This window comes from Schistocerca nitens, chromosome 8 (assembly GCF_023898315.1).
Source record: "Schistocerca nitens isolate TAMUIC-IGC-003100 chromosome 8, iqSchNite1.1, whole genome shotgun sequence".
Taxonomy (NCBI): domain Eukaryota; kingdom Metazoa; phylum Arthropoda; class Insecta; order Orthoptera; family Acrididae; genus Schistocerca; species Schistocerca nitens.
This window is the reverse complement of record NC_064621.1, coordinates 586,020,731-586,047,805: the sequence shown is the minus strand read 5'-3', so window position 1 is coordinate 586,047,805 and position 27,075 is coordinate 586,020,731. Positions and strand designations below refer to the sequence as shown.

Below are 27,075 nucleotides of genomic sequence, written 5' to 3'. Positions count from 1 at the left end.
AAAATCTACAAGACAGCTTCGCAAATAATTACAAACGGTACATCCAACCACAGCACTCACAAATGTAAGATGACATAGATGGGAAAATTTTTAAAATTTTAGTCCAATCGCAGCACTTTAAAAAATGTAGGAATGGTGGTAAATTTTTAAGTGAAAAAGCTAGTCACAGGGCTTAAAAATACAAGATGGTAGTGACCAGAAATTTCTTAGTATTGACCAAAGCGAAACATCAAATGACAGCGCAGTATTATTTTTCCAATATCCGCCTTGTTCGGAAGTAGCCAATTTTACTGCACTACTTCAACAAGTTTCTTCTTCACCTGAGCGTCATATTCTAGGTTATTTGATTATTTATCAAAATTCTTGTAAGCCAACAAGTGCTCACACACACACACACACACACACACACACACACATACACACAATATTAATTTCAAATATAGCAGCCCCATCATTTCTGTAACGCTTTGCTCATTTTAGAAGTTAATATTTATGTCCAATACTGCGTCGTTTGCCAGGAAATTTCATCTCACATTGGCTCTATCGGGAAATTTAATTTCGTTTTGTTTTATAGTAGCCTAACGTTCATGTTAAAAACTATAGTGTCTCATCATCAGCAAATTTCATCTCTCTCTGTTCACGTCATATAATATACCACGACATCTGTAGATTTCAGCTCTATCTTTGTAATACATGCCAGAGGGAACAGGAAGGTAGAAACACTAACAAACAATGCTCTCAGTGTATAATTTATCATAAAAATGTTACATTCCAAAGAAAGTTAGATGCACAGTTCCACATTTACATATTCTCTAGCCTCAGCAACGATTATTAAAAGTTCCAATTGCACAGATTTTGGAATATTCAAAGTTTCAGTTGTACACCTTTTTTCTACACATTTAGTGTTTTTGCATTTTTTCACAATATAGAAATACTCCAGGTATAAAAAGTATATCATCCAATAAATCACATTTTACATATAAACTAAAAGAATGGTGAACTGACAGTTAAGAATATTTATGGTAGATATGTGTTGCATTCATTCAGATAAATCAGCCCCACAACTTCACATTTGGAGTTGAAACATCTTGCTCTTGAGATTGGGTGTCATTTCTCCTACTCCAACGATGAAGGTCTTTCAGTGAGTATTGTGGTTCAAACATAAAACAGATGCTTCAAGGCCTGTAACACGGGAGCAGAAGAAATCCTGTTCTCTTTATCTGGACTCATTGTGCTTGTTTTCTCCTCTGATATAACAGCGAGATTTTTGGTATCCAGCATCAGACACTGTTGTTTGGAGTGGACAATAATATAATATGTCAGGGACAATGCCATCAAGTGACTGTAAAACATTGTATAAATATTGTTCTTAATGATCGTTTACATATTGGGTCCCTGTGTTACTTGTGAATTATAGCAACAAATTTTAAAATTAATACACATTAAATTACTCACTTACTTTACATATAATAATGTTTTCCTAGCTAGTTGACCAGTGGAACTATTTGTAGCTACAAATATTATTAACAGCATGTTTCTTTCTCATTTTTCAACAGAGCTGCTGTAATGTTGTAAGACGTATTCCTTATTTATTGGCGACCTTCCTCAGTGAAGAAACAGCTATTACTTTTTTGACTTTTCACTGTATATTAATTTTGGTGTTGTGTCTCTCTTTTCTTTTTGTGATTTCTCATGTTACTTCATAAGGAGAATACTTAACTGAAACTGTAAATAACACTAGTTTGGTTGTTAGCTTATAATAAACTAATTTTCGTCCACTTATATAGTAATATTGTTATATCAATATTTATAAAACGACCAATGATGTCCATGTTCTTCAGTCTACCATAAATTGCCCAGTTCGTCAATGAGTCTTTGGTCTTTTGCTGTCCTCCAGGTACATAACGACCGCTACTCTGAATTTTGCAATGATAAGGTTAGTAAATGAGTATCACTATTTGGGGAGCAAAGTAACTGATGATGGTCGAAGTAGAGCGAATATAAAATGTAGAGTGGCAATGGCAAGGAAAGCATTTCTGAAGAAGAGAAATTTGTTATCATCGAGTATAAATTTAAGTGTCTGTAAGTATGTATGGAGTGTAGCCATGTATGGAAGTGAAACATGGACGATAAATAGTTTGGACAAGAAGAGAATAGAAGCTTTCGAAATATGGTGCTACAGAAGAATGCTGAAGATTAGATGGGTAGATCACACAACTAATGAGGAGGTATTGAATAGAACTGGAGAGAAGAGAACTTTGAGGCACAACTTGACTAGAAGAAGGGATCGGTTGGTAGGGCATATTCTGGGGCATCAAGGGATCACCAATTTAGTATTGGAGGGCAGCGTGGAGGGTAAAAATCGCAGGGGGAGACCAAGAGATGAATACACTAAGCAGATTCAGAAGGATGTAGGTTGCAGTAAGTACTGGGAGATGAAGAACCTTGCACAGGATAGAGTATCATGGGGAGCTACATCAAACCAGTCTCTGGACTGAAGACCACAACAACAAGGTTCTTTTCGTGGTGGAGGGGGGGGGGGGAGTAGACTGTTTGCAGAAACTGCAACACTGATTGAGAAAAAGTCCCTGATAACAGCAAGTTATCAGTAGATGAAAGATGTAAGATCGTTAAAAGTAATACATGATAGACTTCAGTATTTTTGTTGTGTGCATGTCTGAAGAAAAGCATTTAATGTCTGCTATGGTTATGACGGCTCAGCATTAATAATTTGACATGAATGACTGACCCTCCCTTTTCTCACATATATTTTTTGTGCTGCGTCAGCTGGTCAGTACTTTCGCAATCTCAGAACAGCTTATATTTTGCCATTTTGACAAGGCAAGACAAGTCGGGACTTGCTTTGTCAGAGAAATATTACGTGCTTTGTCAGGCATCTGTCTGCAAATGTGCGGCTTTAATTCGCAGTGAAATTAATGATTGCTTGGCACATGATCACCCATGTTCACAAAGATATGCCATCCCACTATCTCTCAGTCAAAAAGTAGTATCATTCTCCATTACCTATGAGCAAAAGCTAGTGCGGAGGCGTTGTAATTTTTGTGTTATGCTTTTAATAGTAGCATTCACTTTCTTTTCTGACAGGCATCATAAACTGCTACTGGAAGCTGGATTGAATGTTTCTTGAATCACATCCTCCCACAGTACTCTTCGTAAGTTTCTGATGTCTCAACATGTGAAGCATGCTCCCTGTTGCCGTTATCTCTGGAATTCTTTGTGGATTGTCAGGGTGTCGTTGCAAAAACCAGTTCTTGCTAGATTCCTCATTTCTGAATGGAGTATCCAAATACCTTTATTGAACCACAACACCTATTTGTTGACTATGCTAATAAGCAATTCTCTGTTTTCACTCTCCAGGATCCCCTTCACTAACGAATATCTATATCCTCCACCGAATTAACAGAAGATTCCATCTGTCTTGGAACTTGAACATTTCCCAGAAATTTCGTATGTCAGAGTTGTTCTTGGACCTTTGTGCAGTTTACTGGCACTCAGTATGAACGTTCCATTTCTAACAGCTTCAAAAGCTTCAAGCAATTGACTATCTCGTTTCTTATATAAAATGCATTTTAACCACCAGCTGTTTATTTGCAACATTAGTTATCTATCACTTTCGGTTATTAACCATCATCCAGGATGTAGTGTACAAAGGATTAGTAATTGTGCCCTGCATTCTGGATGATGGTTAATAATAGAAACAAGTAGTAGATGACTAATGAGGCAAATAAAAAGCTAATGCTTAAAATGCTTTTTATAAAATACTTTACAGCTGTTGAACCTCAACCAACAGGAAACTGCATTTGATTTTCTTTGTTGATGATAATTTTTTTTTTCAATTCTTTCTCCGTACAGGCTACAGTTTGAAAACTGAAACAAAATAAAATGCTAAACTGGCCCGACAGCGATAGTTGGCAGTTCCCACCTAATACGTGTTCAGAACTTAGTAGTATGTTCCAAAACCTGGCATCAAGAATTAGTGCTGGATCCTGAATGGTATTCTAACACCAGATGGACGTTAGCCATTGGACCTAAAAACTATACTGAATCAGCAGAAGCTGACTGTGTGTTATGTGGAGCATGTTAGCCCCTGGGGGTGTCAGCTGCTGAGGGTGTCAGCTGCTAGGAGTGTCAGCTACTAGCGCTGTCAGTTATGTCAGTTATTGGGGCTGTCAGAAGCTGACAGTGTTAGCTAAGGGTATTTTCAGCTACTGGCTATCTGTACAATGGATCTGGATTTGAAATAGCATTCTGTCACCATGAAGTGTCAGTGTGTATGTGCTGTGTGTGTGAGTTACCCAGAGAGTCAACTACTGTCAGGTGACAGCTGCTGTGTGTGTCAGCTACTGCAGGCATGAGCTACTGGGCAGTGTCATCTACTGGGGACTGGCAACTACTGGGGGTGCTACTGGAAAGTTCAGCTACTGAAGTGTCAGCAATTGGATGTTAAATAGTATGTGCAGTAGATTTCAGCTAACAGGACTTAAATAATATTCTAGGATCAGAAGATCAGAATGAATATATGCTGTGTGTACCAACTGTTTGATTTAAAGCCTACAAGATGATCTTAATTTATTGTCGGATGAAAAACTGGTTGGGATATATGGGGCTATATTTGTGGAGGGGGTAGGACTGGTCGCACTGTAAATGAATAAGCTACAAAATCACACAGACATAACAGATACAGTAGCGTCTGTTAGAAATATCTATCAAACGAGATTAGAGTAATGTTCATGTCACAAACGCTGGACTAGAATTTGTATAATATATTTGTATAACACTGTTGGTATGAGTTTTGTGATAAGATCTGAACTGTAAAATTACTTGTATTTGTTTCCTGGTTACAGGAATGAGGAAATTCGAAATGTGTCAAAGGAGGAATAATTATTTTTCTCACATAAGTAGTACAAAGATCTAATTATTGTTATCAGAATACTAAGAGGAGCCTTATGTGTCGACATGTATTGAGACAAAGGCTTAGTAGCGTAAGACTAGCATATGTAATTATGTGGCCACATATTTGCTGTCTATATAAATGTGAGAGTCAATTCATTGAATTTAGGCACTCTTAGAGCAAGTTTTAAAACGCAGTTAATAATTGTGTATGAGAAATATATAGAAATATAAAGGAGAGAAGGAAACGAACGTGAAGACTGTAGTATAGAGAGGGAAGCAATAGATTAAGATGAGATGGGAGATGTGATAAAGTGTAAAAAATTTCGAAGAACCAAAGTGGAAGCAAGGCGCCTAGAACTGATAAACTTGCGCAATATTATTTAGCTCCTAGGGAACACGTAGCGTTAAAAAACGATTCTACTTAAAATGCAAGATTTTTGAGACAAGCGATATATCCTCAGTCTGTAAGAAGTACGTCTGAAGTCTAATTCCAAAGGTGGCAGGTGTTGACAAATAGGAATTTTACCAAAACGTCAGTTTAATAAGTCGTAGTAGTAAAATACTAACAGGAAATATTTAGAGAAAAATGGTAAGAATGGTAGAAGCTGTGAGAGAAGATCAGATTATAAGTATAGGAACACGCCAAGAAATACTGCCCCAACAACTTTTCTTACAAGATAGAATGCGGAACGGCTACCAAAGGTTACAGCGCTTGTAGATTCTAGTAAGGATTCCGACAAATTTACTGCAGTATGTCCTTTATTCTGAAAACGGTGGGTTTGGTTTGGGACAGTGATTGTGACTCGCCTCCGCGAGCCAGGTTATCCACATGGAGGACGGGTCGGAGACGCCCCGGTAGCAGCCCACTCCGGTGAGAGGCGGCGCCGGCGCCGCCCCTAAACCGTGACACTCCGCGCCTCGCCGCGCCGCCCCGCGCCTCTGTGTCCACTGACGCGAGAGCGCCTGTAAACACCGTAGCCGATACACTTACCAGTCCATCTCGTTACGTGAATGAAGCTTAAGATTTCGTCTTTACTCATCTGTCTTCTGACTGATTTGATGCGGCTCGTCATTAATTCATCTCCTGCGCGAACCTCTTCATCTCCGAGCAGCACTCGCAACCTACGTCCTCAATTATTTCTCGATATTGTCCACTCTCTGTCTTCCTCTAGAGTTTCCAACATCTACAGGTCCTTCTAGTACCATGGAAGTCAATCCCTCATGGGTTCCTGTACCTTCTTCTTGTCAGTGTTTTCCGTATGTTCCTCTCCTCGACGATTCTGTGCAGAACCCCTCATTAACTGTCCATCTAATTTTTAACACGCATCTGTCGCACCATGTCTCACATGATTCGGTTCACTTCTGTTGAGGTTTTCCCACAGTCCACGTTTTACGATCTTACATACCATAAAATGCTTTGTTCCACACGTACATTCTCAGAAATTTGTTCCTCAAATTCAAGTCGATGTTAAACACTAGTTGATTTCCCTTGGTCACGGATGCCCTTTCTGCCAGTTCTAGTTTGCTTCTTATATCCTCCTTGCTCCATCGTCATTGGTTATTTTGCTGCCTTGGTAGCAGAATTCCTTAATTTCATCAACTTCGCGATCATCAATCCTGATGTGAAGCTTTTCACTGTTCCCAGTACTTTTGCCTTTCTTTTATTTACCCTCAGTCCATATTCTATACTGATCTGACTGTTCATTCCAATATGCAGATCCTGTAACTCTACCTCACATTCTCCATCAGCAAATCTTATCATTGCTATCCTTTCACTTTGTATTTTGGTTCCATTCTCGAACCTTTCTTTTATTTTCGTCATTGCTTCTTCGATGTATAGATTGAACGTAGGGGCGAAAGACTCAATCCCTATCTTGCATCCTTTTTAATACGCGCACTTCGTTCTTGGTCTTACACTGTTATTATTCCCTCTTGTACATTGTATGTATTACCCGTCTCTCCCTATATCTTATTCCTATTTTCCTGAGAATTTCTAGCATCTCGCACCATTTGACATTGCCGAACTCTTTTTCCAGATCGAAAAGTCTTAAGAACGTGCCTTGATACTGCTTAGTCTTGTTTCCATTATCAACCGCAACGTAAGAATTGCTCTCTAATGCTTTTATCTCCAATAAGGCAAAACTGATCGTCATCTAACGTACCCTCAACTTTATTTTAACTTATTCTGTATATTATTTTTGTCATAAACTTGTATGCATGAGGTGTTAAGCTCGCCAAAGTCGTGCATTCTACACACCAATATGAATAGTCGTTTTATTGCCAATTCATCCAACGATTAGAAATTCTGATGGCATGATACTACTCCTTTTATCTTATTTAATCCTGAGTCTTCCTACGACTTATCGTAGAAGATAGATTAAGGAAAGGCAAACCTACGTTTCTGCCATTTGTAGACTAGGAGAAAGCTTTTGGTAATGTTGTCTGGAATACTCTCTTTCAAATTCTGAAGGTTGCAGGGGTGAAATACAGGGAGTGAAAGGCTATTTACAGTTTCTACAGACACCAGATGGCAGTTGCAAGAGTCGAGGGGCACGAAAGGGAAGCAGTGATTGAGAAGGGTGTGAGTCAGGGTTGTAGTCTATTCCCGATGTTATTCAATCTGTATATTGAGCAAGGAGTAAAGGAAAGAAAAGAAAAATTCGGAGTAGGAATTAAAATCCATGGAGAACAAACAAAAATTTTAATTCTGTTACAGACAGAAAAGGACTAGGAAGAGTAGTTGAACGGAAAAGACAGCGTCTTGAAAGGACGATATAAGATGAATATCAACAAGAGTAAAACGAGGATAATGAAATTTAGTCAAATTGAATCAAGTGATACTGAGGGAATTAGATTACAAAATGAGAAACTTTAAGTAGTATATGCGTTTTCCTATTCGGGGATAAAATAACTGGTGGTGGCCGAAGTATATACCATATAAAATGTAGACTGGCTACGCCAAGGAAAGCGTTTCTGAAGAAGAGAAATTTGTTGACATTGAGTAAACATTCAGGTGTAAGGAAGTCTTTTCTGAAAGTATTTGTACGTATTGTAGCCATGTATGGAAGTGAAACATGGGCGGTAAATAGTTTAGAGCCGGCCACGGTGGTCTAGCGGTTCTAGGCGCTCAGTCCGGAACCGCGCGACTGCCACGGTCGCAGGTTCGAATCCTGCCTCGGGCATGGATGTGTGTGATGTCCTTAGGTTGGTTAGGTTTAAGTAGTTCTAAGTTCTAGGGGACTGATGGCCACAGATGTTAAGTCCCATAGTGCTCAGAGCCATTTGAACCATTTGAGTAGTTTAGACAAGAAGAGAATAGAAGATTTCCAAATGTGATGCTACAGAACCATACTGAAGATTAGATGGGTACATCACGTAACTAATGTGGAGGTACTCAAAAAATGGTTCAAATGGCTCTGAGCACTATGGGACTTAACATCTATGGTCATCAGTCCCCTAGAACTTAGAACTACTTAAACCTAACTAACCCAAGGACATCACACAACACCCAGCCATCACGAGGCAGAGAAAATCCCTGACCCCGCCGGGAATCGAACCCGTGAACCCGGGCGTGGGAAGCGAGAACGCTACCGCACGACCACGAGATGCGGGCTGTGGAGGTACTGAATAGAATTGGGGAGAAGAGGAATTTATGGCACAGCTTCGCTAGAAGAAGGAATCTGTTGATAGGACACGTTCTGAGGCACAAGGGATCACGAATGTAGTACTGGAGGGAAGTATGAAGGTAAAAATCGCAGAGGGAGACCAAGAGATGAATACACTAAGCAGATTCAGAAGGATGTAGGTTGCAGTAGGTACTGGGAGATGAAGAAATTTGCCCAGGATAGAGTAGCATGGAGAGCTGCATCAAGCCAGTCTGTGGACTGAAGGCCACAACAACAACAGCCGTTCATTTCGTTAACTCCGCCGTCGTCGATCTGTTTTTTCCACTGGCGTGTGCGTTCCCTTCAGTGCGGGTGATCGTACACTATGTTCTGTTCTACTTATGCAGAGTAGAATGAAACAGCAGGTATAAAACACAGGCAGTAAAAATTATTTACGGCTTGTTCAGAAACCAGGCTGCGGTTATGCAGTAGACAGACGTGGAAGGGAAGCAGTGGTTGGAAAGAAAATGACACAAGGTTGTTGTGTACCATTACGTTCTTCAATGTGTACACTGAAGAAATAGTAAAGGAAAAAAAAGAGTAACTTGAAGATAATAGAAGTTCACGAAACGTTAAGATCGGTCGATGAAATTTAAATTCTCTCACAGATATAAGAGAACAAGGAGGAGCCGTTGAACGCAGTGCATAGTGCTTCAAAAAGAATTAATAAGCTGCACATCAAGATAAGCAAGGTTAACAGCGTGGGCGACATAAATCAAATTACGAAATGAGATCCTAAACGTAGTGGATTAATTTTATTTGCGCAGCTAGATAAGTGACCGAAGTAGAGAGGTTAGATCCTGCAAACTGCTAATGAGAAGGAAAGCTCTCTGGAAGTAAGAAAGAAAGTAAACATATAAAATAAATGTCCACATGGATAAATTTTCTAAAGGTATTTTTATGGAATGGAGTCTTGAAAGGAAGTGAAACTTGAACAGTAATCACTACAAACATGGAGGGAATAGAGCCGTTTCATATTTTACGCTACAGGGGAATGCTGAATATTACATGAGTAGTTTGGATAACTAAGAAAGAGGTAGTGAAATGAAATGGGGAGAAAGAAATTATATCACGAATCAACTAAAAGTAGTGAACGCTCGGTAGAACACATCTTGACGCGTCAAGTGGTAATCAATTTGGTAGTAGTTGTATAAGTAGTAATAGTGGCAGTAGTAGTTTTACTTATCTGTAGATCTTTTTTTGTGAGGCCTTGCGACAAGTCTTTGTATAAAAATTCAAGAACACAAAAAATAAAGCAATTCTCATATAAACACATTTGCTACATTACAGACAACGCTGGGATGGTGGAAATCGTGTGTGTGCATGGGAGGGGTGTGTGTGTGTGGGGGGGGGGGGGGGACGGAGTGGTCGAGGGAAGCGAGGGAGGAGGTATGAGGGGTGATATAATCGAGTGGAGTGGGTGGTATGCGATAAAAGTTTAGTGAAGAAAGAAGCACTCTGTCTCATCCCATACTAATTTCACTTCCTACCCTGAAACTGCACTGGAGTATAATTTAATTTTCAATATGAAAAGTAGGAGGTGGAATCCTTTGATTCATAGTCTCTGAAAAGTGTGTTCTGAAGTAATTAGTTTCTATTAGAAAACAACATTTCGACAACTCTTCAAAATAAAATGCCGTTCTCTCGTCTTATGTCAATTTATATTTTCCTTAGAGGACTTGTGTAAAAATATACTGAAATTTAAATGGAACTCGCTTGCTTTGTTTCAATTTAACGGGCACGTATAGCCGAAAACTATTCGGTTCTTTCCTGTCCTCTGTCTGTTCGCTCATATTTACTTTTAATTTTGGACGGAATAAAATGTCAACTCTTTTTCCTCTACTAACTAATTCCGTCCACCGGCATTTCACGAAATGAAAAATGTCCCCTGCAATGTCGCAGCGGTTTCACCTTCAAGCAGTATCCGACTTTGATTTCACGTGCCAGCGTTTCACATATAAAACATTCAGTTTTTTTTATCTGTTTAACGCCTTTTTGTTGTGTTGAACGATCACGCATAGCTTTTTTCTGTACAGAGGAAAATACAGTGGTACACCGTAGTTAACAGCGCGTAGTGGAGGCACGATAAATCGTCTCGAAAATGCTTAATAGTCGAGGGTAGTTACATCGTTTATCTGTAGACGAACCTTTTACTGAAAATTGAGCTATCATTTCTTACATAGCTACCATAATATTTCGAATATCTCAGACACTTTTTCAGCGCAAATGTGGACTCGGAAACTCATAAAGACCTTTTAATTCGCTAGTTGTCGTCATTTTTACAATGGCCTATAAAATTCAATAAAGAAGTCTCGTAAGTCTTCACGAGGAAAGAAGGTTTGCTTTCAACTCCCTATCGACGACGAGGTCGTTAGAGACGCAGCATAAAATAGGATCGAGGAGGTACAGTAAAGGAAGCCGGTTGTGTAGTCTTCAAGGGAACTATTCCTGAATTTCCTTAAACAATCAAGAAAAAAGGCAAGCAAAACCATTATCTGGGGAGGGATCTAAGCCACTGTTCACCGAAGTGCAAGTTTGAAGCTTGAACTACTGCGTAACCTCACTTGATAAGTATTTACGTTCTTAAAACAAAGTGAAATGAAGTGCTCCATACTTTGATGCCGAGAAGTTTTATTAAATTAATCAGTTTCTTGTTTAAAATAAATATAGGAACTTCACCAGTGAAATTATTCCAACGACTAACCCGATACTACAGGAGTCAATTAGTTTCAATCAGTATCGATGAGCAAAGCCGGAATCGTCGTAGACACCCACACACACACACACACACACACAGTCAGAGTTGTAAAATTGAAGTTGAGGTCCAGAAAGCGAAATTTGAGCGGAATTTGTGAACTGCTATACTGAGGCTTCAACATCAAGATACTGATTATTGATACTGTACCACGGGGTAGTATTTATTTACTAAGGAAAACGGTAACCCCACGAGACATGTTTGCCGGGAATTTTGGAGACTCGACTACTAAAAGCGGAAATATTGGCTGGGAAGGGGGGGGGGGGTAGGGAGGAGGGTGGGATGGACTACTCGGGTAGCAGAATAGCTCTTTAAGGAGCGCACACGGAGTAGTTTTAATTCAGGCGGAATAACATTTACCAGACGATACGCAGATAGCGAAATCAGATCGCGTTCAGAGTAAACAATTTTGACTGTCAAAATTTTATCAGTAAACTGTCGGAGTGTTTGTACGTTGCCAAATTTATTGCCCTTCAGGAATGTTCTCGGGGCTTAAATTTTACTTGGGACCGAGAGCTCGCTGAAACCTGAAGTAGATAGCTCTGAGATACAATCTAAAAAAACAATTTCAGAAAACAGCATGATTTAATCAAGAGAAGGAGCTCCACAAACTGAGAGTTAATTAAAACATTACTCCACCTCTGATCCTTTTGCATATTCGGTTTGGCACTGACTGACACAGTTGCTGGAATTCCTCTTGAGGCTAGGGGCCCTCCAATCAGATGGGGATTTTGACAATCTAACGCGCCAGTTAGACTAAATGTGGCAAGCTGTCCCTCAGAAAGATATCTAACAACTCCATGAAGCAACACCAAGCCGAATAACTGCTTTCATAAGGGCTGGAGGTGGACCAACTTGTCAGTGACGTGCTCAATGTATGAAGCTCTTTCTCTTCAATAAACAATTCGGTTTTCCTATTAGACGCAATTGGAGAGGAAGTGTTCAGTGCGATTGACAAAAATGTTGTCTCTATTGAGGTCGAAATTGCGTGTGACAGTGAGGTTATGTAGTCACATATAGCAGGCCTAGATGAAATCAAATTAATTGTTGGATTTTTTACCGCCCACCCAATTCCGCTGCGACAGTTTAGAGTAATCAAAAGAAAGTCTGTGGTCAGTAGCGTGAAAACACCCAGACCGTGAAATGCCAGTCGGAGGTGAATTTAATCTACCGTCTATAGACTGATATGTATATGGATTTAACGCAGAGGAGTACAGGGAGACAATCTTGTGAAGTACTTTTGAACATGAAAGCTGTCTTGAGCAGTTAGCTATACAGTCCATACGCAGTGTAAATACTTGAGACCTTGTAGCTACAAAAAGGCCGGAACTTACCGGCTGCGTCAGCACAGAGACGGAAATTAGTGATCATCATGTCACCACAGCGACAGTGGTTACTGAAGTAAATAAATCAGCCGAGATGTCTAGGAGAACGTTTCTGCCAGAAACAGCACTTAAGCAGTTGTTACCATCTCACCTAGACAGGGAATTGACATTATTTTGTTTCAGTAAGGTGTAGAGGAAATTTGGCCATAATTTAAACAGACGGAAAATCGTAGCCTGGAGAAATACGTGGCCTTGAAAGTGGATTAAGTATGAGGAAGACCCACCGTGGTATTATAACGAAATTCCGAAAATGATGAAGAAGCAAAGGCTGTTGCACTCTTCGGTTCAAAAGGGAATGCCCAAATGACGACAGGCAAAAGCTGGTTGAGATTCGTGCATGTGTAACAAGATCTCTGCTTGAAGCGTACAACTCCTACCATTGTCATACCCTGACAGAAGATCTGGCCGAGAACCCGAGAAACTTCCGGTCCTGTGTAACATCGGTAAGCGGGACTAAGGCTTCCATTCAGTCCCCCGTTGACCAGTCTGTATTCTCAGTTCTAATATAATAAATTTCCTAGAGACGAAAAAGCTTCTGTCCTCGAATAAGCACGGTTTTGGAAAGCATCGCTCGCGCGAAACTCAATATGCCCTTTTCTCACATGATATATTGCGAGCTATGGATGAAGGACAACAGGCAGATTCCACATTTCTAGATTTCCGAAATTGGCACGGTGAACCATGAACACTGTTATCAAAAGTACAAGCCTATGGAATAGGTTCCCAGATATGTGAGTGGCTCGAAAACTTCTTAAGTAATACGTTGTCCTAGACGGCTAGTGCTCATCAGACTCAGTAGAGCCCTAGGAAAGTGTGATAGGAGCGGTATTATTCTCGATGTATATAAATGATTTGGTCAAGAGAGTGGGCAGCAGTCTGCAATTGTTTGCTGATGTTGGCGTGCTATACCGGAAGACGTCGTCATTGAATGTCCGTAGGAGGATATGACAAGATTTCTGGTTGGTGTGGTGAATGGCATCTAGTTCTCAATGCGGGAAAATGTTAATAGAGTAAGAAGGAGAAACAACCCAGTAATGTTCGAATACAGCATTAATGATTTCCTGCTTGACAGAGCCACGTCGGTTAATTGTCTGGGCGTAACGTGTCAAGGCGGTATGAAATGGAACGAGCATGGAAGAATTGTGGTAGCGAAGGCGAATTATCGAGAGTTTTGGAAAAGTGTGGTTTCTTCTTTCAAGGAGACCGCCCATAGGACGTTAGTGTGACCTATTCTTGTTTACTGTTGGACTGTTTGGGATCGGCCACAGGTCAGATTAAAGAAAGACATCGAAGCAGTTCAGAGACGGGCTGCTAGATTTGTTACCGGTAGGTTCGAACTACACGTAAGTGTTACGGAGATGCTACAAGGCTCAAATGGGAATCCTGGAGGCTAGGCGACGAATTTTTGAGCAACACTATTGAGAAAATTTAGAGAACCGGCATTTGAAGCTGACTGCAGAAAGATTCTGCTACCGCCAACATGCCTTTCATACTGAAGCATATAGATAGTAGTTTTCCCTCTCTTTACGTACGTGTGGGGGAGGGAAGGAAATGAACAGCCGTGCGGTGGCTTGTGGAGTATGTATGTAGACAAAAATATAGAAACATCCAAGACGGAGCACCTTACCATGCCTAATGCGGTGCAGGAAAACCGTTGACATTCCAAACAGCTTCCAGTCGTCTCGAACTGATAAACAGAGAACCTGTATGGTTTGCAAGCGAAACTTCTTGAAAAGTATTGACAAGTTAAGGCAACGATTTTGGGGTGGATAGCCATCACGCACGCTTCTCTCCAGAATGGGCCACCATTGTTCAACAAAATTGACTGTGGAGGCCTGGAGAGATGCAATAATTCATCTTCGTGTTCCCAAAACTAGTGCTGAACGACATGAACTGTCTGAACATAGACTCTGCAGTTTTGGAACACAGCATCACAACTGGAGGACAAATATTACACAATGGGAGGGATCTCATCTGTCGAAATGGTCATGTAATCCACGGCAGCAGTACGACCTGTGCTCCATGGAATATCACGATACGGCTGTCCAAATTATCACCGAAACCTCGCCACGTTACTCTCTTGGGATTTAAACTCCTCCAGAATTGGAAGCATTGTAAAGCGAGTCATCCGACCAAATGACATTTTCCATTGCTGCATAGTCAAGATTTTATGGCTTCGTCACTATGTTTTGCCCCTACGGACACTTACATCGCTGAAGAGTATTCTTGGGATTCTAGGTCGCCCTTCGAGTGGTTTCGGTGCTGAGAGGGTTCGCGAGTGTGACATACAGTTCTGGAGGGACTTCTAGAGGTGTCTTATTTTTCATCACATTCCACATCAAGGAGCGTCTGTCACGACCACTTAGGGGCTGATCTTTTTCCACTTTCCTCGTGTGTGGTATTTTCTTCGATATGGTGCCTGTTAAAACAGCAAACACTTTGGTTATCTTGGTGACGGAAATACCAACCATATGCGCACGATTAATCTCACCACATTCTGATTCATTTCCTCCGGAATAATGAACTCGCTATACATGACTATGACTGATACTTCATATCATATTGAGGGCGTTGTGCACGCGCTGTTCGTGGTCAGACACATGCGCGCCTCAGCCAGATTCGGCTAGTATCAGTATTTATGTTCAAGCTTGCGTTTTTCGCGGTATTTCCATGATTTTGTACATCTCCTGTATCTGCCAGACTAAGAATTGAACTATTACAGATTATGGAATACTGAAGACGTTATATAGGTCCTGAGGGAGCTTCTGTGAATGATCTCAAGATTTATATTACGTTCGTCTGTGGCTCTATGCGGGTAAATGTAGCTATCGTCTACCAAGCTTCCACCATTTTTTTAAATTTTTTTTTTGTCAGTCTTCTGCCTGATTTGATGCGGCCGGTCACGAATTCCTCTCTTGTGCCAACCTCTTCATCGCTTAGAATCACTTGCAACCTACGTCCTCCATTATTTTCTAGAGGTGTTCCAATCTCTTTCTATAGTTTTTGCCTTCTACAGTTCTCTCTAATACCATGGAAGTTGTTCCCTGATGTCTTAACGGTTGTCCTATCTTCATGTGCCTTCTCCTTGTCAGTGTTTTCGACACATTCCTTTCCTCTCCGACTCTGCACAGAACCTCCTCATTTCTTACCTTATCAGTTCACCTAATTTTCAACGTTCGTCTGTAGCACCACATCTGAAATGCTTCAATTCTCTTCTGTTCCGGTTTTCCCACAGTCGATTTTTTACTACCTTATAATACCGTGCTCGAAACGTTCATTCTCAGATATTTCTTCCAAAAATTAAAGCCTGTGTAGTAGACTTCTCGTGTACAAGAATGCCCCATCTGCCAGTGACAGTCTCCTTTAATGTCCTCCTTCCACCGTATTTCATAGGTTATTTTGCTGCCTAGGTAGTAGACGTTCTTAACTTCATCTACTTCGTGACCATCACTATTGATGTAAGGTTTCTCGCTGTTCTCATTTCTGCTGCGTGTAATTGGTTTCTTATTTCCTCGTTTTAGTCTTAATACATCTTCTGTACTGACTAGACTGTTCATTCCATTCAGCATATCATGCAATTCTTCTTAAGTTTCACTCAGGATAGCGATGTTATTAGCGCATCTTATCATTGATATAATTTCACCTTCAATTTTAATTCCACTCCTGAACCAGTCTTTAATTTCCGTCATCGTTTCTTCGATGTACAGATTGAAGAGTAGGGCCGAAAGACTGCATCCCTATCTTTACTAAAGTCAAACTGATCGTCTTCTAGCACATCCTAAATTTTCTTTTCAATTCCTCTGGATATCATTCTTGTCAGCAACTTGGATGTATCAGCTGTTAACTTGACTGTGCGATATCTCGCACTTGTCAGCTCTTGCAGTCTTCGTAATTGTGTGGATGAAGTTTTCCCGAGAGTCGGATGGTATGTCGCCAGACTTATACATCCTACACGCCAACGTCAATAGTCGCTTTGTTGCCACTTCCTCCAATGACTTTAGAAATTGTGATGGAAAGTTAACTATCTCTTCTGCCTTATTTGATCGTAAGCCCTCTAAAGTTCTCTTGAAATTCTGATTCTAATACTGAATCCACTATCTCTTCTAAATCGACTGCTGTTTCTTCTTCTATCACATCGGACCAACCTTCCTCCTCATAGAAGCCTTCAATGTATTATTTCCAGCTACCCCCTCTCTCCTCCAAATTTAACAGTGGCATTCCCGTTGCGTTCTTAATGTTACCGCCCTTGCCTTTAATCTCACCGAAAGGAATTTTGACTTCCCTATAACCTGAGTCAGTCCTTCCGACAGTAGTTTCTTTTTCGATTTCTTCATATTTTTCCTGCGGTCGTCTTAGCTTTCCTGCACTTCCTGTTTATTACATTCCTCAGCTACTTGTATTTATGTATTCCTGAATTTCCCTTACAATTTTTGTACTTCCTTCTTTCATCTATTTCTTCTGTTATCCATGATTTCTTTTCAGTTACATTCTTTATACCTATGTTTTTCTTTCCAATTTCTGTGATTACCCTTTTCAGAGATGTCCATTCCTCTTCAACTATACTGCCTACTGAGCTATTGCTTACTGCTGTATCTATAGCCTTAGCGAACTTCAAGCTTGCTCGTCATTCCTTGGTACTTCCGTATTCCTCTTTTTTGCGCACTGATTGTTCCTGACTAATGTCTTAAGCTTCAGCCTACTCTTCATCACTGCTGCATTGTGATCTGAGTCTATGTCTGTTCCTGGGTACGCCTTACAATCCAGCATCTGATTTCGGAATCTCTGTCTGAACATGATGTAGTCTAACTGAAATCTTCCCATGTAACCAGGCGTTTTCCAAGTACACCTTCTCTTCTTGTGATTCTTGAACAAATTGGCTCTGAGCACTTTGCAACTTAAGATCTGAGGTCATCAGTCCCCTAGAACTACTTAAATCTAACTAACCTAAGGACATCACACACATCCATGCCCAAGGCAGGATTCGAACCTGCGAACGTAGCGGTCGCGCGGTTCCAGACTGAAGCGCCTAGAACCGTTGGGCCACAACGGCCGGCATTCTTGAACAGAATATTCGCTGTTACTCGCTGAAACTTATTACAGAATTCAGTTAGTCCTTCTCGTCTCTCATTCCTTGTCCCAAGCCCATTTTCTCCTGTACACGTTTCTTCTACTCCTTTTCCTACAACTCTATTCCAGTCCCTGATGACTATTAGATATTCATCTCTCTTTACGTACGCTATTAGCATTTCAATATCCTCATATACTTTCTCTCTATCTTCATCATACCAGAGTCTATTACTATCGTTATCATAACTGTCAGAAATACAATGGATACACATTTTAACTGTATCTACCCCTACTCCAATTCGTGATTTCTGCTAGAGATTCTATTGTTTGCTCTTCTGCACGACCATTCCACTCCTCGCAGCACGTTATCTGTACCTGCACCATCACGTTCCTCTAAATTTTTTTTATAAATTGTTTTATTCCTTCCTATTTGTAAAATTTTATGCATGTTACCACCGCGTTTTATTACGATGTCCATACTTCAGCTGTTGACGAATTACGTGTGTACAGGTTCTTCGCTGCCTAACAGTCCACAGTCGCACGGTTAATCATTGCCATAATGCAAGTCCAATTCCGGCTTAGTTGTTCGAGACTCAGTCTACCACGCGCAACCTACAACATGTGTGCCGCGGATGTTTCCCTTGCTGGTTCTACGTCTGCCGCACACACAGGTGTTATAATATTTTTATGCTTTTTATTAAGGCGACAAAAAGGCCTTGACAAGCTTCCTTACCTTCACTTTTATCGTAATTGCTGTTGGTTTATCATAACGGTCGGCCAGGTACACTACAAGCGGTTCCTTGCTATGGGGTCATCGATTTTCCTAATTTTTCATCAAAAGGAGTCGCATGATTCTTTGTATGAAAAACGGGATGAATGTCTGACGATATGAGTGTCTAGTACAACATAGGACAGGTGACGTTTTTAAAAACATCGCGTACCCTATATATCGAAATTTAGGCAATATCATTATCGACCTTCGACGTATGAAGATGAAATATTGATGTTTTGATTTACCGACGTAAGAAATAACAATGTACTGGCCTACAAAAATATCTGCTGCTCCTTGCAAATATACTGCCTGATTTATAGCTATGTTTTTAAGTACTGATTTATTATTAAGCTCTATACATTAACAAGCTGCCAGCCTGCTTATCCCCCGTAGAACAAGAATTGGAAGAAAAGCGACGCGCGTTCACGCTTAGCTGTAACCACTTTGCTAACAATGATAACTGCAGCGACAAATTACCAGCCCCAAGATATCAATCTCTCGAGAGACAAGTTTTTCCTAAAACATGTCACTACCGGCACAGTACACAAGGCAATTATGAAAATCTCTTCCGAGGCATTAGGAAATGATGGAGTGAGCATAGGCATGATCAAGAACGTCGTAGACACTATTACTCCAGTTATCACAGACATCTTCAACCTGTCTCTTGTCAGTAGTACATATCCTACTGAGTGGAAGCAAAGTTTAATTGAACCTATACCCAAGACTGACAACCCTAAGTCGCCAGGTGACTACAGGCCGATCAGCATACTACCTGCAATATCTAAAGCCCTAGAATACATCGTCCATGAACAGCTGACGGATTACCTTAAAACTCATAACATCCACGACAAATATCAGACAGGCTTTCGAAAGCACCATAGTACAGCAACTACATTAATCAAAGTAACTGATGACATTAAGCATGCTATTGACAGACGTGAAGCTACCATCCTGACGCTGCTTGACTTTAGCAAGGCTTTTGATACAGTTGACTTTGAGATATTACTAATTAAAATGAAGGAACTGAATTTCTCAAACAGCGCAATACACTGGTTCGACAGCTACCTCAAAAACAGAAGTCAACAAGTCATTTGTGGGTCGGAAAAGTCATCATGGAAAAACGTGCGCTCTGGAGTTCCCCAAGGCTCCGTCCTTGGTCCATTACTCTTCCCACTGTACATTAATGATATTCCTTCAGTGATTCACTCCTGCAACTACCATCTATATGCCGACGACATCCAACTGTACATAAGTGCAAGCCCCAAGAACATTGCTGACGCAGTAGCGAGTATGAACGCAGATCTTTGCTCTGTTTCTCGATGGGCACAGAACCTAGGTCTGAAACTAAACCCCAAGAAATCCCAGGTCATACTTATATCTCATCCCAAGTTAATCAGTCGGTACTTTCGCGAAACAGTCCCTCAAATACTCCTCAATGGTACCCAACTACCATACCAAAAAACAGTAAAAGACCTTGGAATAATCTTGGATGAACACCTAAACTGGGAAGAACAAACAGTCACAGCTTGCCGGAAATCGCTCTCCTCCCTACATGCAATTCAAAAATTTAGAAAAATATTTCCAACCCATGTTAAACAAAAATTAGTCCAAACACTAGTCTTGCCTAATCTTTACTACTGTGATGTAGTTCAGCACGGCACAAATAGTGAAAATTCGAGACGCCTCGAGCTAGTGATGAATGCTTGCGTTAGATACGTGTGCAATATACGGTTGTATGATCATATCAGTCTTTCATACTCCCAGCTAGGTTGGATACGCCCACATAAGGCACGCGATCTCCACACGATGTGCTTACTTCATCGATTTCTTAGCCACTGGTGCCCCCAATACCTATCTTCTCACATTAAACACCTATCATCATTCCATAACCGCAATACCAGATCGGATATGTCTAGCATCTTGGCTGTACCTTTACATAACACAAACTCTTTCTCCGTGTCATTCTCCATCTCAGCCATACGACTATGGAACGCGCTCCCCTGTGATCTGCGTCTTATCCAGAACCACTCAACATTCAAGAGGGAACTCAAGACTAACATATTAGGGACGGTATAGCCACCATTGTTGAGCCACTCTCATCTCTTTCTTTCTCCTCTCCATCATAGCTTCGAATTTTACCATTCTATTTCTCTTCCTCTAACCTAATACCTCTTCTATATCTCTTTCACCCCATTCTATCGTCTTATGTCTCTGCTTGATGAGAATAACTCACAAGCTGCAAGAATATATAACGAGAAAATTCCCAACTAGCAATAGGACTGATATTCATAAAAGAAAAATATGTTTACTTTCACATACATAGTCATTACTATTATTATTATTATTATTATTCTTGATTGTTATAATTATTTTTTGATTGGCATAATTATCATTGTACTACTTTTATAATCTCTATTTTTTTTCTTTAACATTAGTACTGTAATAACATGTTATATGTCCTTAATGTTCTGTAGAAACTGAAATGTGTTGAATCTGAGTATGCTTGGTTAGGTCTAAGAGAGGGCCTGAAGGCCCTAATCTTGCTAGGCAAAATAAATGCATAAATAAATAAAAATAAATAAATAAATGGCAGAATAAAAGGAGTCCGATGGATCCGTAGTTCAGGTTCGTTACATGGTGCATCTGTCCGGAATACTTCATGCCGACTCCACTGTTTTCATCATTTCTGAAAAAGCCAGCGGACCAGCAGTTGTAGCATCAAAGTTGCGTGGTGAAGTTAAACGTTGCAATTCCTGCTGATATCGGCGAGCGCCGATTACGTCATCATTTCTCCTCACACGTCTCCGACCACCGCAAAGATCAACCTTGTGATATAGATTTTTCCATCATTTTTAGCAGCTGTTTTCAAAGAATGCAGATGTGAAGAAATAGCACTCCGGTTACGTTAAAAATTGTTTTTAACGCAACTAGTGTGTTATTTCTTTACATCGGAAATCTTACTTTCCACTCACACCGCCATCCTACACTGCAATCAGACTTCTTCTCTGTGCCACCTTCCTCACGCAGTAAAAGTAAAATTATGTTCTACTACAATTTCAAACGAACAATTTGGAATATTTACCAAAAATTTCGAAAAAATGTAATGTTAAATAAACATATCGGCACTAGATACTGCCATTTAGATGTCGATGTATCGATATATTTATGTAAGAGTTAGCCTATTTTTATCGGTATTTTTGTAGAAATTTAAATGTATCGATATGTAGATATTTCATCGACATTTCTGGTAATGTCCGAAGTACTGCCATAGTATACAGTCACCGCTTTCGCATTTTCTTAATGGTGAGTTATTCTCAAGTGCATCAGTAGTTGTAGTAGGTTGCTATCATTCACTTCTGTAGAGCCCGCAGACGTTACATGCGGCAAATACTGTTAAAGTTCTTTTTTTTTTTACAGGCTTTAGGCATACACTTTAATGACTATAAATATTTTTTACACTAGGTATTATGACCTCATGTGTTCTATTATTTTACTAATGACAACAGCTCATAATGGATCAGCATTCTGGATTTGCATCTGAACTGTGGTACATCGTAGCTCCCCCATTGTTTCAAGGCTAATCGTATGAGTAATGGTTCTTAAATATTTTTTCACAGTTCTGTCGACGAGTGTTTCAAAAATATTTTCAAGAATTTTTATTAACCTTCTTCCCCTTTTGTAAAACCCTATTCTAAAAAAAAAACTGCGGTTTAATTAACTCTGCACCACCTGAGGATGTCCTGTAACGGTGCGAAACCCGTAGTGTTCCCAATGAAGGACTGCACAGCAGCTAAAGCGGCTTGAAGAGTCTTCATTCAGCGTGAATCCCATCAGTTCATAACACCGTTTGTAATAAAAATGATTGTGTTTGAAGATTCTTCAGTATCTATAATGTTATTTTACAGAAGTGCTGCAAAGATATATCAATAGTAATGAAATCTCCTTGACACAACAAATGTATTGTGATTTTTTACGATTTTCTGACACAAATAAAGAACGAAAGCTCTACGTCTAAAATACTAGAAGAGTCGTGTCAAACATTCTCTGTATTTTAGACAACAGAAAAATTACCATAATAACGGTAAGCTGTAGACGTCTGTTATTATCTATATGTACTTTTAAATCCATACCTCGCAGCCTGCTTACTGTGTGTGGCGGGTTGTATGTACGTCTGCTACCTCTTGTCGTTTCCGATCTTTCATGTTTCATTCGCGAATGGTGTCTCGAAGGCACGACTGTGACTAATCCTACTTATCAGCACCAATTTCTATGAATTTTTCACCTTTTACTTTTGGCAATACGTAGGCCTATGTGGTAGGAAATAAAGTGTCGCTCGACTATTCTGCTGAGGGTGCGCTATTGGAACTTACAGAACAAAATTCCCCGTTAAGAACAGTGCCTCTCCTCTCTGTTAGGTCCTGTCACTGGAGTAGGGCGAGCACCAGCAACGCTGTCGCTCTTACTAAACAAATCAGCGACGAAACGCGTCGATCTTCGTTATTCACTTCCTGTTCTATTGAGCACATCTAGTACGGGCACAAAACTGACAGGTAGTATTTCAGAATCACTCGCCTTTCGTTCTCAGATGAATTAATTTTATACTGAGATTCTTCCAATTAACCTACAATTAGTTTAATGTTGTTGTTTCAATCTAAGTTGCTCCATACGATAACTGTAAGGTATTTGGTGATCGCTAGTCTCCAGTGATTTTCGTCAATAGTTCAATCGATCGTTAATGTACCTGTACAACTGTTTTGCGAAATACGCTACATTCATTTACTTCCATCGTCAACCACTCTTCCCTGCAACAATCGCCGATCCTCTGCAGCTCACTATTTCACCAAAATCTAATCGAGAAAAAACATTCCAGTAAAAAGCAGCATTGTCTGTGAACTCAGGTGGAGCCTCTGCCGTTCTCCATTTGATCAGTTACATGCCCTGTCAGTACAAAAGATTTCGAGTCTCGCTTAAAAAGAAATAGAGAACCGTTAAGAAGGTAGTTTTAATGTTTCAGATGTTTTACCTAATCTCCTCCCACCTAATTTCAAAGAACAGAACATTCGTACAAGTCGCGTGGTTTGAGTCGCCATGTCACGGATTGCGCGGCCGCTCCCGCCGGAGTTTCGAGTCTTCCCTCGGGCATGGGTGTGTGTATTGTTCTAGCATAAGTTAGTTTAAGTAGTGTGAAAGTCTAGGGACCGATGGACTCAGCAGCTTGGTCCCTTAGGAACTGAAACATACACATATTCGTACAACGATGAGAAAATCGCAGAAAAAGCCTTCTTCGAGATATTGTTGAAGTCACGTGACACATTGACTTGATTGCTGGTTATGACGTCAAAGTGATGACCACGTAAATTGATGCTGTTTGTCGTTTCGTGGTATGTTAGTACTGACAAGACCGAGTATCGTCACCCTAAATGATATTTTCCAGAAAAGCGTTGTCCGCGTCCTACATTTCAGTCACGTCGCAACACGTGTCGTTGCCTTTGTTCTGGAGTCAGTTTGTGTAGGACAAACTTCTCAGATTTTTCTCTTCTGGCAATCGTTCTGGAGAATGTCATGAACACTCATGGATTTTTCCCCACTGTGATTTGTGCCACAACGACGTTGGCACGCTCTGGCCACTCATCAACTACTTAGCACTGCCTGCCTGGCCGAATACACGAGGTTTTTTTCTACCGTTGTAACATAAAGCATTTAAGCTGTCCAGGAAATGTTCCAACTCAAAAATCACGTCATTTTTCTGGAAATTCCTGTCAAGCAATGGTTTACTCCCCCAAGGAAAGATGAAGATATCACTTGGTACCATGTCAGAAGAATACAGATGGTGACGGAACATCTGTAAACCCTAAGAAGCAACATGTATGACTAGGTCCTGTCCAGAATGGCCTGCGAATTTGTCCTCAATCAAAAACACCCCCTCGGACAATATCCTACGACGTTTAATCTTGGTAGCCTGCCGTAATGTCCTGTATATGATTCACTGGTGCACTAATCTGACGGTTTACTCTTGCGAGCTGTACTCTGTTAGCATCACACCATAGCAGTCAAAAATTCTCTGAGAGTGACAGTGTCTGATGATGGTTGTCTTCACCTATTTAGGCGGTGATAATACCCTGTTTTTCTACCTCTGTTGCCTCGGTGTCCTAGAGATCCACCCGGCACCCGTCCACGGCTAACGAAGTCATATTGATTGGTCTCATACAATCTACAACATTGTCACTGTTAACTCGCCTCGGCGGGTTATCTGAGTGTGTGTGTGTGGGGGGGGGGAGGGGGGGGGGGAAATGGGCGTGTGAATGTGACTTGTCGCGAACCAAGCGGCCGCCGATCTTTGTCATTTTCCAAATATCGTGTGAGATCTTCAAAACCGACCCACGATTTAGACAGTTGTTAACTGTCACCTTCACTGCTTAAAGCTTGTCTTCTAACCCGACTGCCTCTCCGTTTCTTTTCTGATTCCTGACACTTCAGCGGGAGATGGTCTTCTACCCTCTTTGTCACTCAGACTTGTCTGACCACACTAGAGACGTCTACGTCATCTATAAGCGAACAATCAAAACTGAGCCAGATGCAAACTTTTTATTACTTCAATCGTAAATGCCACATCTGTTAACGTCTTTATCGCGTTGTGACACAAGACGGGAAGTGCCTTCATGGAAAAATGGTTGCAGCTGCCTACGGAAACATGAATGTAACCCGGCCGTGCATCTCTTCGCCCGAAGCAAGTCACCGGCCAGGAATGTCTACCTTCAAGGCTCCAAAAGTATGGAAATCGCATAGCGAGGGTCGAGACTAGATGGAAAATATCTGAAGCGTAGTCCAAACAACATTGCCTAAATGTGGACAGGCATATTGTTGGCAGGCTGCTTCGAGTACGCCACAGCTATTTCTCCCGAGAACTTTTCATTCAGATTCCAAGCTCACTGCATTCTGCAGCGAATCAAGATTTTACGGCAGTCTGAGGCCCGTGTAACACAATATTTGTTCGTATGATTGCATTTGTTTGCATGTTGTGTATGCATGCCCATGACAGTTGTGTATGCATGCCCATTGCAATTGTTTATTCTGTGTTGGAACAAACTGTGAAACTGCAACTATTTGAATGTTAATGCGCAGTGTATGTTCATCATTTAGGATCTTAGATTCCGTTTTAAAGGAAAAATAATGTCATATGATGAGCGGTTAGCAATCTGCAGTTGAAGGCTATCATGCAGTGCTTCAAAGTACACTGCTGGCCACCGTAAATGCAACACCAAGAAAGACAAGAGGTAGCACAACAAGATTTATTTTGCAGATAACAGTTGACGTAGCACAACAAGATTTATTTGCAGATAACATGTTGACGAAGTATCAAATGATTACGTTTTCAGACGTCTGTGACATGTGGTTCCTGCCAGAATCAGTAGCCAGAGTAGCCGCCATTGTTGGATATCACAGCTGCCACACGTCTCGGCATTGAGTCAAAGAGACGTTGGATGTGTTCCTGGGGTACAGTAGCCCAAGCAGCTTCCACACGTTGCCAAAGGTCATCTGGTGTGGCAGCTGGGGATGTAATCTGGGTCACTCGTTGAGCAACCATGGACCACATGTTTTCTATCGGCGAAAGATCCGGAGAGCGAGCCGGCCAGGGAATCAATTCAATCTGGTTATTGACGAAGAACCTTTGGACAATGCGTGCCACGTGTGGTCGCGCATTATCCTGTTGAAATATGGCTGTGGCCGAGCCCTGAAGGTAAGGAAGGACAACTGGCTCCAGCACCTCGGATATGTAGCGCCGGCTATTTAAAGTACCGGCAATGCGTACGAGAGGCGTGCGAGAGTAATATCCAATACCGCCCCATACAATAATACCCGGTGCAAGACCAGTGTGGCGGTGCATAATGCAGCTGTCCAGAATCCTCTCTCCACGGTGTCTCCACACTCGAATCCGACCATCGTGGTGCTGCAGACAGAAGCGTGCCTCGTCAGTAAAGACAACGTCATTCCATTCTGCCGTCCACATCCGTCTGTCATCACACCATTGGCGACGGAGACGTCTGTGGTTCTGCGTCAATGGTAGACGAAGCAATGGACGTCTTGCGGACAGACCACTCTGCTGTAAACGGCGTCGAATGGTACGCGCAGACACTGGATGATGCGTTACAGACGCAATGTGCTGTGCTATGGTTCGGGATGTCACTGAGCGATCCGTCACTGCCATGCGCACAATTTGCCTATCAGCACGTGCAGTGGTGCACAGTGGTGAATGCGATCGACCACGTCGGTCCGTCGTACCCTCCTGCATCCAACGGTCACATATCCGCATTACAGTTGTTTGGTTTCGTCCAACACGACTAGCGATTTCTCTGTATGATAATCCACAATCTCGGTAAGCCACTATCCTTCCTCTGTCGAACTCGGATACTTGATGAAAAGATGTTCGCTGTTGTCTACGAGGCATAACTGATCGTCTTGTGAAACAACCACAAGGTAAACACACGTGCCGAACGTACACTCGTCGAAATCGCCAAG

The 27,075-nt window shown here is 41.1% G+C and overlaps 1 protein-coding gene across 1 annotated transcript in view; it reads left to right on the top strand.

Moving 5' to 3' along the window:
- Positions 1 to 27,075, top strand: part of LOC126199176 (carbonic anhydrase-related protein 10-like) — a 938,705-nt gene that overhangs the window by 908,802 nt on the left and 2,828 nt on the right. The window lies entirely within an intron of this gene.